Genomic DNA, 11,744 nt, shown 5'->3' with positions numbered 1-11,744 from the left:
CTCTTGGCTGTTTCAGTAGGTTGTTTTCCCTCAAGAGCATTCCTTTACATTCCTTGTCCAACTAGTGTAACAGTGCAGAATTAATTATTCAAACGACGTTTATTGTATATTTTGGTTGAAGATATCTTAAAAGGACAAAATAACGTCACTGCTCTCTTCCTGTTGACATTTTAGTAGATCAGGCACACTGTCAATTAATCACCTCACCCTTTGTTCTGAAGGAAGCAGCAGCTGAGATGAAGAAGTACAAATTAGGGGAGTAAGATATAGTATACTTTCAAGAATTCTGAAACCGTCTCTCTGAAAATATTACAAATGCAGGTTTGATAGCTACTAGCTTCTCCTCCGTTACCTGAGGGGTCAGTCTTAGCTCTGTGTCTCCAGTGTTTGCTTTGGACTTAATTGGCAAACAATGGTTTCAGAATCAAAAACAAATCAGAATAGCATGTAAAAAAAAAAAAATAAAACCATTTGTGTCTATCGCTCACTCCTAATCTATCTTTAAGAGAAGCATTTTTCAAACGTATTTGGAAAAACAGGATACCAATGCACTTCTATTTGAGCCAGCTGCCTTTAGGATGTTAGCATTAACTTAATTTGTGGTAAATGCAATCTTTCTAACATAGGCCTCCGGTCTCATCTTGAGGATTCAGGCAGGGTGAAGGCATGGGGGACTCGCTTAAGGCCAGTCCCCCAGGGAATACAGACTTTCCTCTCCCACAACCGGGCTTCCTGGTTGGCCGGCCGCACTAACACCGGCCGGCATCCCTCCAGCAGCGGCCCGCATCCCTCCAGCAGCGGCCCGCATCCCTCCAGCAGCGCCGGCAGCGCGGGAGGCACAGAAGCAGAGGCCGCCCCGCCCATTTCCGGGTGGCTGGCGCTGCGGCCGTCGCATGCGTAATGACGTTTAAGTCCCCTGCAGACCCCGGAAGTGCAACTCGAACTTGGTCGGGGCGCGGATCCCGAGAGAGAAAGTGGTGGCCAGCGCGCGAGGGAGTGCGCCCAGCGATCTGGAAGGCCACGCCTCCTCCCGCCAACCCCCTCAGCCGTGCAGCTGGGGGCAGAGCTCAGGTAGGACGGCGCTGGCCACCTCTGCGCCCCGCCACCGCGGCGGGACCCTGGAGGGGCTGGCCTGGCTGGCTCTCGGGCGGCTCTGTCAGAGGCAGGCGTCGTCTCCAGGGCACGTCTCTGACCTGTGTGTGTCCCAGACCTGGCAGAAGGGCCGGAGGGACACGTGTGGCCTGGGGTGGCTGGCCTTGTATCTGAGCCCCTGAGGCTCTGGTGCTCACCAGAGACCTTAGATGCAGTAAGGGACCCTCCGCTTACTGTATTACACTTGTCTGACTGAAGTTGTTTTTAGTTGTTCGTTTTTTATACGAAGAGTGTTAACCGCTAAAACTTTGGCATACAGTTACCGCAACGTTAAAGTGTAGTTAAGAAGTGCCGTCAAAGCTTTGTGGTGTGAACGTTAGTGGGCTGTAGACATTCTTCTCAAAGTTACTTACGTTTGGAAGCAGGCATTTCTCCCACATCTTGTGCTTCTCGTTTTCCAAAATATCCATCTTTTGGGACAAGTAACTTGTGTCTTCGTGTGTTAGGCTGCATTTTAAAGACAAATAGCATTATCTGTTTATTGAAAGTTAGGTAGGGAAAGTTCTGTGTTCTGGACCCGCGACTGCCTTGGTTTGTGTGGTTTTAGATATGTGCTGGTGCTCGTAAAGTTCATGATTTGGCCTTGCCTTAAAGCACTGTCAAAAACGTTTTGTTTTTCCTTGATCCTTATCCTTTCTTGACAGGGACTGATGCCCTCACTCTTTCTGAAGCTGAGTCTGAGCACTCTTTAGGTGCTAAACTCTCGTTCCAGCGGCAGTCCTGGTGTGAAGCTTCCTGTAAACTTTCCCTGGTTTTAAACTAGGAGTCTGGTCCCTTTACCAGAGAAGGTGGCTGCAATGGCGTGTCCTCTGGGACCGCAGCAGCACTTGGAAGAGGTAGAACAGTATCCAGGCCAAGAGGGAAATAGGATTTAAAAGCTGTGAGCATCGAGCTTTTCATTCTTCTGACTGTGTTGACTAGTCACCTTCAGTAAGTCAGGTAATGCCCCACGTTCAGAGAAGGCAGTGGTGCATAAAGGAGAAAGTCCTGTGTGCTTCTATCCCAGTGAGTGGAGAACAATCCAGAAGCAAATGCGCAAAAAGTAGTGAGGAGCATAAGGAGCAATGAAGCAAGTGGCAGGGAAAGACTGATGGGAGGGCTGGGTTTGAGAAGGCGGCCAGGCTCTTTGTAAAGGGGTAGTTGAGCAGAGGGCTGAGTTTAGGGAGGGGCTGCACTCTGCGGCTGTGGGGTATGTTTTAGGGGACTACACAGCCTCTGAAGTGGAAACACTTGTTGCCACTTGGAACAGGAAAGCTGTAGGACTTACCAGTCTGCAAAGTGAATATCCAGTGATTCGTTATGTTCATGAGAGAGCCTATTTACTGGCCTCCAACCAACCTGGTGATAGAATTTGGGTCAGTACACATTAAAGGTGTTGCCATGCTGCTTATTGAGCTCTAACAGAATTACCAATATTCAGTAAGTCAATGTAATGTGTGTTGCTTTGCCTTTTGTTTTTGGTAGATTGAGTTTGCCCAGTAGTGCAACATCTAGTAAATACTCCTCCTCTACCAATTTTACTTTCCATTTACTTCATCACTATGATAAGATGTACCAAACATAAAGCGTCATCATGCCTGCAAGGATTCAGTTTGGTAGTGCAGCTTATGCTCACTCTGTCGTGTGGCCGTCTCTGCCGTTTGTCTTTTCACCTTCCCTAGATGAAACTCGACCTGTTAACTCATTACCAACTACCCTTAGCCCCTCGCTACAGTGGCTCTTCTTTCTGTGTCTGTGACTGGCACTGTGGACACATTTATGAGTGTACTTAGACTGTATTTGTCCTTTTGTGACTGGCTTAGTTAACTCAGAATAATGTCCCCAAGTTTCAACTATGTTTTTGCATAAGTCAGAATGTCTTCCTTTAAAAGCTGACTATGATAATCACTGTATACACGTGTTATTACCTTTTACCTGTGGACACTTGGGTTGCTTTTAGTTTTTGGCTACTGTAAATGATGCTGCTATGTGCATAAACATTTGTCTTACCGTCATTCCTTCAGGTTATGTTTTCATAAATGAAACAGATCGATTACATGGTGTTTTGGAATCATTTGTATCTTGAATGTTCCTATCTTAAGGTTTGGTTCTTAGAGAAGTGCTCGGGGGAAAAGTGGGTCCTGGTTGGAGGTTTCAGCCCATTGAGGGCATAACCTTGAAGGGACAGTGCAGCCTTAGCCCCTTCCTCCTCCTTTTGCTTCTTGGCTAATAAATGAGCAGTTTGCTGTGCTGTGTGCTCCTTTCTGCTCCCACCATAATGTGCACCATTCCACAGCTACAAAAGCAACAGGGCCAACCAAAGTTGTACTGAAACCTCTGACACTGGGAACCTTTTCTCTTTTGTGTTGATTAGCTTAGTATTTGTTATAGTGACATAGCTATTTGTAATTCTGTGTCTGAGGTTTTAAGGGACTGCCGTACTGTTTGCCACAATGACACCCTGATTTTTCTTTTACCGCAATGCACAGGGCTCTACTTTCCCCACATTGTTCGGGATATTTCTCCACACCTTGAGCAAACCTTTTAAAACAGTAATTGCTATAGTCATCACTGTATATATAGTACTATCTGTGCTTTTGATTCACAGTCATATAATAATCGATGTTAAACATTTTCTACCATTTTTTTTTTGGCCAAATGTCTTCTTTGGAGTTGTTGAGAATACTTTTTGCAATCCAGGCTGACTTCAAACTCGTGATTCTTCTACCACAGCCACACACATAACTGAGATTATAGACTGGCAGGGGCAGTAGCCGTTCCCAGCTTTTGGAGGGAAGGTGTGATACCAGGGATTGAACCAGCGCCTTATGCATGCTAGACAAATGCTGTGGCACTGACCTCTCTCAAGCTTGTTAATTTAAGATCTGATTTTAATAAAACTTTTTGAGATTTAATTGTGATATTTTGAAGTACTGGACTGCCTTTTTTTTTTTTTTTTTTTGCTTTTTAACCCCAAAGGCCTATAATCATCCCATACTTCAAAATTAAACAGAAAGAAAAGCAAAACTGTAAAGTCTCTCTTGTACAATGAACAAAACTTTCGGTATCCGATTATGATGAAAACAACTCAGAGAAACCAAAGATCTCCCTGCTTCACTTTGTTGTTTTATTCTTTAATTGAAAGGAAAAAAATATTGATTGGATGCCTGTACCTGTGAAGTAGACCTCCTTTGTTTGCTAGCTGAGAAGAGAAGGAAAGGAAGGCAAAATGCTGAAGAGGAAAGATATGTTGGTGGCTAGAAGGACAGTGACGAGGGGATCAGTAATAAAGACAGAGAGCGCCATGACTGCTAGCTTGGAGAGGGCCCACCAGCCAAGTAATGAGAACAGGGTAGATGCACAGGTTTGAATGGGAGTGCAAATCCCCAGTCACTTCCCAGCATGTGGCTCTGAAGCAATGCTCTCAGTAATCCAGGGAGACCTGCTCTGTGTCAGGAAATATGTTCCAGTGTATGTGGTATGTAGCCATTGTTTGGAAGGTGTGAGTTATGTCATAGTCCTGAAGAATCAGCTAAGTTCTTGAGGATATGTACTGCATGATTTTGTTTCTTTGATAGTGATTTAATTGAGTATAACTTTTTTTTCCAGACAGACTCTCATTATATAACTATGGCTGGCCTGGAACTTGCCATGTAGTCCAGGGTAGTCTTGAACTTAAATCCACCTGCCTCTGCCTCCCAAAAGCTGGGATTAAAGACACGACCACCATGTCGCCCTCTAAAATTATTCTTGTATGTAATTTTGAAAATTGAAAAAGTATCTTACTGAAGAATGCGTAAATGTCCACTAAGTTACAGTAACGATTTTTTTTTTGCTATTTGATTTTTTTGTATGCAAACATCATTTGTTAAATACTTTGGTGATAGTATACTTCTCAGCTCTTTCAGCTATAAAGTTCATTAAAGTCAGCCGTTTTTCTGACAATGAGGGCTGACTGAGAAGCCAAGGACAATGGCACTGGGTTTTGTTTCTACTGCATGTACTGGCTTTGTGGGAGCCTAGTCTGTTTGAATGCTCACCTTCCCAGACCTGTATGGAGGGGGGAAGACCTTGGACTTCCCACAGGGCAGGGAACCCCGATTGCTCTTTGGACTGGAGAGGGAGGGAGAGGGGGTAAGGGGAGGGAAATGGGAGGAGGGGAGAGGGTGGAAATTTTTAATAATAATAATAATAATAAAAAGTCAGCCGTTTTTCTGTAGATTAATGAATGAAAAAATTATGCCATAATTTTTATTAACATTCTTTGGCCAACTGAAATGTAAAAACTTGGTCCATATGCAGTGACAGATAACTGACTTGCTCAGGGCTTTGCGGGCAAGTTATAAACAAGTTAGAGCAGCGCTGCATTGCTGTGCGGGTAAGTTATAAACAAGTTAGAGAGAGCAGCGCTGCATTGCTGTGCGGGTAAGTTATAAACAAGTTAGAGAGAGCAGCGCTGCATTGCTGTGCGGGTAAGTTATAAACAAGTTAGAGAGAGCAGCGCTGCATTGCTGTGCGGGTAAGTTATAAACAAGTTAGAGAGAGAGCAGCGCTGCATTGCTGTGCGGGTAAGTTATAAACAAGTTAGAGAGAGCAGCGCTGCATTGCTGTGCGGGTAAGTTATAAACAAGTTAGAGAGAGCAGCGCTGCATTGCTTTCTCTACATCACTGCCCGCCCCCCCTCCCCCCAAGCACTTTAGTTTGCAATGTATGCAGTAATTTTTGTTTCAGAGAAAATATTACTGTCAGGACATATTACCAGGGCAACAGCATTTATTGTATGTGCATTTCTTTATAACAGGGTTTATATTTGGTTTAAGCATAGTGTTGAGTCATCATAAACTCAGTCTTGGTTTGTTCAGAGGTTATGGGGTGGTAATTAGACTTGGATTGTGAACTGAGGCCTTGTAAACCTCTTTAGTAGCTCCTTAGAACCATGGTTACAGGCAGTACACACGGTGTTGTTATAAACCATGGGGAGATAGGTAGCACTCTTAGGCTCACATCAGAGTCTTCATCCTATGGTGATGTGTCAGGAATGTCTGAATGCTCACATGGTGCAGTAAGATGCAGCATGAGCTGTACGTGAAGGATTTGTAGGACATGTAATAGGTATATAGATGAGGAAGACCCAGGACCAGGAAATAATACTGGCCCACGCTTTTAATCCCAGCACTCGGGAGGCAGAGGCAGGCAGATTTCTGTGAGTTTGAGGCCAGCCTGGTTTACAAGAGCTAGTTCCAGGACAGGAACCAAAAGCTACGGAGAAACCCTGTCTCGAAAAATCAAAAAAAAAAATTTGTTTGTTTATGAAAACTAGTTTGAGGAAGTATTGATTACTTGTACCAATAAAACAGTTGTGATTCAATTTTTGCAGGTCAGTTTTAGAGAATACTCTGACCTTATTCTACCTTGGGAAAAATTATTAACTGTTGGATCTTTAGAGTTCTATTTTTTTATCACAGATGTGTTTATTTTCATCTTAGATGCTGCTCCGCTATATAAGAGAATACTAGAACATTGTTCTCTGACACTGCGCAGAGCCAGGGATGGTGGCACGTACCCGTGGGCTCAGCTACCCAGCAGGGTGAGGCAAGGGCTTAGCAATTTTGCAAGACTCTGTCTCAAAATAAGGGAACGGATATAGCTTGGTGGAAGACCATTTCCTTAATATGTGTGAGGCTCTGGTATTCATCGCTGGTACCACAACGAACAACAGCCTGTATAAGACTATTTAAAAGTTGAGTAACCTAGCATATGTTTCTATTTAATTTAAGTAAAAAAATCCATGATTTTGATCTGAAAATAAGAAGTCCCTACCACATGAGGCTTTCATTCTGTGTGGTAGTTTGGGGACAGGCTGTATCTCCCTGTCTTCCTCTGGTTGCACTCCTGCCATTGAGACTGGAAGTCCATGGACACAGGCTCTTACTACCTGCTTTCACTGCTCAGTCTGCTGGGCTTATAGCGTTTGACATTTTACCATACACATTTCAGCATGACTACTGCTTGCTTTCTGTTTCTGTGGTTATGCCACACCTTTTCTTGTTTCTTTCTAGATACGTTCAGGGTTTGGAGTTTGATACCTGGTGTAGACTGCTCTGATCTGTGAAAGCTTGCTGTCTCTACTAGATTCTTGTGTCCCCTGGTTGCTATTCTCTCCCGTTTTCTTCTGTCAGGATATTGGTCTTTTCTATAAATTGAATTCTGGTCTGAACTGTAGGTTTTGTTCTAGGACCAGCAAAATTGATTTTACTGGTGCCTGTGTGGATCTTTGCACTCTGGCATCAGAGAATTTAAAAAAAAAATCTATTTCCTACTATTACAGAGTTATTGAATGTTTTTTTATAGATGGTCAGTATATTAAGTCAGTTTGTATGATGTGTTTGACAGGTGGTTTTGATTAGAGTTTATTTAGAACCAGGAATTCATCCTTTGAGATGAATGATGGTGGTTGTGGTGGAAATTTTATATACATCAGGAATACTACAAGAACTGCCAAGACACTGGATAGTTTTGTTTATCATCGAAAATAAACTGTTTAAAGCAACTTATTTATTCCGAATATTTTTCTTAAAAGAAGCTTGCATAATTATTTTTATCAAAACAAGCATATGTGTTTGTATTTTAATTAAAAATGTAAGGTTTTTTACTCCCATTTTCATTCTGTTTCTCTTTTCTTAAAATGAATAAAGATTTTCAGCTAGGTCAACTCATTACTGAAAAATGCCAAATTATATACTAATTTTTTATTGTTTGTTTTGAAATCCAAAGGATGTTAAAGATACCATTCCTGTTTTAGCAGATCTAAAGGAGGCTTCTTCCTTGCATGGAACATAAATTACTGTTGAATTGGAAAATCACTAGGCAATTCAGTGCTGATGAGAACTAATGAATCTGGAAGCCTAAGTGACATTCACTAGTTCATTAAGGATTTAAATATATGTTGCCTATTGCTGTGTAATAAATTATCCCCAAATTTAGCAGCTTGAAGCAGAAGCCTGTGTCATCTCACACAGCCTCTCGATGTCAGAGACTTAGGAACCTTTTGGCTGGAAAGCTCTGAATTAGTCACTGATGAAATTAAGGTATCAGCCAGGGCTGCTTTTGTCTCTAATTTGGGTCTGTAGGATCTACTTGGAGCTCACTCACGTGGCTGTTGACTGGAAGCCTCACTTAACATGTGGAGTTCTTGATAGGGTGGTCATAATATGACTTTCCCAAACCCCAGTCAACTGAGAAAGAGAAGAGGGGAAGTGGGGAGAGAAGAGAGAAGGAGCAATGGATGGATATAGGGAGGGAATGCCCCAAATGAACAGCAAGATTTTTTTTGTAACACAATTCAAAGCTATTATAGCATTACTTTGTCTGCTGTTGGTTATGCAAGCCAGCTCTTATATGGTGTTGGGAGTTATGACTCTTAGGGGTTAGGTCTCATCAGGGGACATTTGGGATGATACCACAGCCCATGATGGTTCATGTCCTTCCCGTATACATAGAACATCCACCACTTCTTGGGTCCTCCATTTGTCTCATCTAATTATTATAGCACTGCAAAATCCAGAGCCTCATTATGAAATGTCAAGTCCAGGTGTGAATGAGGCCAGTTGGGATTAGTTCCTTAAGTACAAATTTTTGATTATGTCTTTCTCACTAGCTTTCCTGTACTTCTGACAACCAACATACAATGGAGGGGATGGGTAGAATAACAGTTTGTTTTTTCTTATGTCTTCAAACAATTTTAAGTCACATTTTATTTATTTTTATGCATATGTATGTGTGTGTTTGCATGTTTGTGTGCACTTTCCATACTTTGGATACTAGGGGACAACTTGTGGGAATCTTTTTTTCCTTTCACCGTGTCAATGCCAAGAACTGAACTCAGGTCATAGGCTTGGTGGCGAACACTTTACCTACTCAGCATTGTTGCCAGCCCATGTGTTTGGGTCTTAATTTGTGAAGGTTACTAAGTAGCAACAAGTAAGAGCCAACACATTATAAGAAGTGTTGCCCACAATTCCTCCAAGAAATGAGAGGCATGGTTCCCCATGCATAGTTACAAGAGAAACACTAGGTTTTGGTCTCCAGCCAGATGCAGGAGAGAGGTGTTGAAAACCACATCTGTTATTTGGGATAGCCTCTGGCAAGGCAAGAAAGAACAGGCTAAACTGTTCGTTTTGAATAATTGTGGTATGCTTTGGACTGTACGACTGTAACTGATCTCATCCTGAGATGTTTAGGGCCAGAGAAACTTCAGCTTGATAGGGAAGTAGCTGGAGGTGTAAACGGGTTGGTGGGATTGTAAGTGAAAGGGGCGATCATAGGCAACTAGAGGTTCACTGGTCCTGGGAAGAAGAGTCTGCCACAGTCAGTAACATCCTGTTTCCAAGACTCCACAAATGAAGGAAAGACTAAGATGCTCCTGCAGACACGCTGGTTCAGATGGAGAATGGGGCACAAAGGTCTCTGGTTCACAGCAGTTCTGAAAATGATGGACACATAGAAGGGCTCTTCAGTGTAGGGTTGGGATATGATTTGAAAACACTGTGACTAGCTTACAAAACAGCAGAAATTTACAATATATTTAGTACAGCTAACTTACCATCAGAATTTATATTCCACAGTGTACTGCAGTGTAAATGTGTTTGTCTCTAAAGGTATGGCTGACTGTAGTGTAGCTCACTAATAATTCATTCCAAACCTTGTGAACAATTTGTATGGTTTTTAGTTTTAACCTTGTGTGTGTGTGTGTGTGTGTGTGTGTGCGCGCGCGCGTGTGGATGTGTGTGTAAGAGACTAGGCATTTTTGGTGAGTAGTTTCTTAATCTGCTTCCTGTTAGTATTTTGCAGGGGTGGTGGTGGTTCAGAGTTGTTTCATTAAGTTATATTTTCTCTTTTAAGTATCAAATATCTTGTGAGTTCTGTTAAGTTTTGCTGTGGAATATTACTTTAATTGTGTTTCTGTTGCATTTGTTAATGATGCAAAGATGTTACATTTGCTTGATTAAATAAAATTAACCTGGGGTCAGGAGGCTGAGTCAACAACTAGCTGACAGGAAATAGTAGGAGGAGCTAAGTGTAGTAGGGTTCTTAGTGGGTGCTGAGCAGAAGGATGGCCCCTTTTTTGGAAGACTCAAGGAGAGGTTACCTGTTTGCTATTCAGGCTCTCTGAACTAGGAGGATATTACCTCCACCTTTGAATCCTGAGCTGTAGAAGGATAGAGATTTAGATAAGTTTCCTTTAGAGGCTGTGATAGGGCTGGTGCCTAACCACTGCTGTTAGCTGCAGAGTTGCAGGTGCCAGTTAGGAGAGCAGTTGCTTAGGGTGCAGCCACTGTATTGAGTGAAAAACATCAAAGTTGCTTTACATAGAAGCTACATACAAGCAATTTATTGAAATAAATTGTCTGTCTGTTGGGCTCCTGTTAAGTCAGAGTCCTAGAAGTTGTGCTGTAGATGTATCTGTGGTGCATATGCTGTATTTCCATGTGTGGGTGCATGTCTGTGTGCAGGTGTGTAAGCTTGTGTGTTTCCATGTTTCCATGTGTGGGTGCATGCCAGCATGCAGGTGTGTAAGCTTGTGTGTTTCCATGTTTCCATGTGTGGGTGCATGTCTGTGTGCAGGTGTGTATGCTTGTGTGTTTCCATGTTTCCATGTGTGGGTGCATGCCAGCATGCAGGTGTGTAAGCTTGTGTGTTTCCATGTTTCCATGTGTGGGTGCATGCCAGTATGCAGGTGTGTATGCTTGTGTGTTTCCATGTTTCCATGTGTGGGTGCATGCCAGCGTGCAGGTGTGTATTGTGTGTTTCCATGTTTCCATGTGTGGGTGCATGTCTGTGTGCAGGTGTGAATGCATGTGGAAGTTAGAGGTAGAAGATTGGCTTTCTGGAACCCAGAGTTCACTGATAAGCTAGTTTAACTAGCCAGCCTTGTTCCAGCAATCCAAAGCTTCTGCCACTTGAATGCTGGGATTACAGGTAGGTGACCAGCCTGATTAGCATTTTCATGGCTGCTGGGGATCCTTTTGTGTGCATGGCAAGTGCTTTGCCCACTGAGCCATATTCCTAATTCTTAGGCCTTGTGTTTGAGGGAATGGATCCTATTCCTGACTGCTGCAATACATTCTATCTAAAGCAACTTACCTTACAGAACTCCAGAGATTTCTGATTCTAGTCATGTATTAATGTCAACACATTTGGGATTATATGCCAGTCCATAAATTTGGAGGACCCACCTTACGGCCTTTCACATACTACTTTTGTTGTTGCTACAAAGTTTTTATTTAGTTTAAAAGCTTGTATGTGTTTATATATATTATAATATGTATTATATTTATATAATATATATATACGTGTGTGTGCGTGTGTGAATGTGGATGCATGTTTGCCTTGGAATGTATATAGTACATGTGAAGGAGGTCAGAAGGCAACTTTCAGAAATTGGTTCTTGCTTTCCACATTTTAATTGCATTTTTTCTTGTACTGCATACGCCAGGCTTGCTGGTCCGGCCTCTAGCCATTTTCCTGTCTTGATCTCCCAACTCATGGTAAGGAGTGGCAGATGGAGGCTAGCATATCTTTTTAGGTTGGTTTTAGAAATAGCCACTGTCTCT

The 11,744-nt window shown here is 42.6% G+C and overlaps 1 protein-coding gene across 4 annotated transcripts in view; it reads left to right on the top strand.

Moving 5' to 3' along the window:
• The first annotated feature begins 929 nt into the window (after positions 1 to 929).
• The window catches only part of Fam172a (family with sequence similarity 172 member A), a 428,434-nt gene continuing 417,619 nt past the window's right edge, over positions 930 to 11,744 (top strand). For all 4 annotated transcript variants that reach the window (XM_057790094.1, XM_057790095.1, XM_057790097.1 and 1 more), the window contains exon 1: positions 930 to 1,071. The gene's annotated coding sequence lies outside the window, so the exon portion shown is untranslated. The remainder of the gene's footprint in view (positions 1,072 to 11,744) is intronic.

The sequence above is a fragment of the Chionomys nivalis genome, chromosome 15, assembly GCF_950005125.1.
Source record: "Chionomys nivalis chromosome 15, mChiNiv1.1, whole genome shotgun sequence".
In the NCBI taxonomy this organism is placed as follows: Eukaryota; Metazoa; Chordata; class Mammalia; order Rodentia; family Cricetidae; genus Chionomys; species Chionomys nivalis.
This window is presented reverse-complemented; position numbering and strand designations above follow the sequence as displayed.